Genomic DNA, 1,942 nt, shown 5'->3' with positions numbered 1-1,942 from the left:
TCTAATGTCTAGATACTGGCTAGCAGAGATGAAATAAGCCACAACACTATTAATCAGTTTGGCTGGGTGCAACTCTTTTTAAAAAAAATAATTATTATACTTCCTCTTACAGGCAAGTGTTGCTGTGATCGCCACATTTAGACAGTGATAAAACCACAGGGATTACAGTATGATACATTTTTTGAGAAATGCTGTGCACCCATATCTCTTAAAAAAAATATGTGCCCTCAATACCCCTATCTATGAAGATTTTGCTTTTAAATTCTGATCTGCAAACATGTTACTTTTATGCATATTTTGCATTCATTTTAAGTCTCATATTACTTACTCTGCTTGCCTCTGATTGGTGATGTGACATTCCTGTATTAGTTTGGTTTTCCACCTGAAATAAGAATGTTTTTGATTACTTGAATATTAAAAGTTGTGTTATGAAAAAGCTCTACTGTGATCAATGTTTATACTATACCTGCTCCAGCATCTTCAGAACCTCTTATTGTTTCATAAACAGAACCATCACCTATAAGTCAGAGATAATCAATACAAGGTCATATTAATGATGATAATTAATGTTTTGTGAATGCACTAAAATATGTACAATGCCCTTTCTTTTAGTATTCTATTTTCTTTCAAAAACAGTGTTAAGGGGTTAAAGGTTATTGTCCTCCAAAGCAGCAAAAAACTAAACTAAACATATAGTGTAATAATGGTGTCCTGAGCAGAGAACGGAGTCTGTTGGGCACATTTTAGTTCTGAGATCTAGTGCGACATCTAGTGGCAGTGAATTTTGTATGTTTAACCTTTAAAACTTGTGTTTTAGTTAGTCGTGATAGCAAACAAGATTTGATGGAAGACTGACCATGGAGGAGAGAGGAGTACACCTGCTGTTGAGTTTCATCTTGGTTGACCGTCTGAGACTGGGTGAGCCTGAAACATGTAGTAAGAAATGTATGTTATAGAATTTTACTAAAACTAGTCAAAATAAAAAAATGAATTAAGGGCATATATGATATTTTGCTTCTGTTAAGTTGTAGATGAAAGTGTCCCAACCTGTTACAAAATAGACCTGTGAAAAAGAAAAATGTAACATGGTTTTTGTGTTGCAAATGTAACCACTGTTCATCTTTATGACTTCAAAATCATTTAGTGATTGTGAGTGTTATCAGCAAGAGGAGGACTTACCCTTTGACTTTATGTACCAAAGAAGCGGGAACAGAATAATCAGTAAAATTCCAATAACTGGCCCAATAATCAATGGTGCAATTGTTGAGGAGCTGGACACTGCAAAAATAAATAATAAGTATGAGTAAACTAAAAAGAAAGTTAGGTTTGTTTCTTATGAATTGCATGAGCGGGCAGATCAATGACAGATAAGGAGGAACAAGAGTTCACTGAATGTTAAACCTTAAACATAACTTCCTATAGAGAATGTATAATACATAATGAATACACATTAGACACATAAATGTATATTTATATCAATGAGAGTATTCAAAACATTTGTACACTAGTCCGTGTAATGTCTTAAACCCAATTTTAAACAACAGGAAGATGACTTGGTCATTCATATCTCTGTATGATTCTAACACTATCGCCAGAATGAAAATGCAACTTAAAATAAATGTCTATTCAACCAACTGTGTGGTAGATTAAACTAAACAGAATGATGAACACCCTCACAGAACTTGACTCAACACTAATGACACTAATAAACTACATTCAAAATATGTACATGTTGCACCAAAAGATACACATAAATCAGAGCAATAAATTCATAATTCCTCTTCTCTGCACATACCTGGTTCTTGTAGGTCGTTGCTGCACTTCACCATTTTGGATGCCGACTTCTCGCTCACAATATTGTAACTTGTGCAGGTGAATTTGGTGTCTCCGTCCTGTGCCCTGATGGTGTATTGCAGTTTGGGGCCACTTAGGGTTTGGTTCC

The 1,942-nt window shown here is 34.7% G+C and overlaps 1 long non-coding RNA gene across 1 annotated transcript; it reads right to left on the bottom strand.

Moving 5' to 3' along the window:
- Window positions 1–247: 247 nt before the first annotated feature.
- LOC118337794 lies at window positions 248–1,281 on the bottom strand. Its single transcript, XR_004797189.1, has 5 exons — window positions 1,180–1,281; window positions 1,048–1,063; window positions 857–924; window positions 467–517; window positions 248–382 (listed from the first exon to the last, which is right to left on the bottom strand). It is a non-coding gene; the product is annotated as an uncharacterized LOC118337794 (long non-coding RNA).
- Window positions 1,282–1,942: the final 661 nt, after the last annotated feature.

This window comes from Morone saxatilis, unplaced genomic scaffold (assembly GCF_004916995.1).
Source record: "Morone saxatilis isolate NCDOM2014 unplaced genomic scaffold, NCSU_SB_2.0 Contig4, whole genome shotgun sequence".
Classification (NCBI taxonomy): domain Eukaryota; kingdom Metazoa; phylum Chordata; class Actinopteri; family Moronidae; genus Morone; species Morone saxatilis.
Note: the sequence above shows the minus strand (reverse complement) of the source record. Positions and strands in the feature narration are given on the sequence as shown.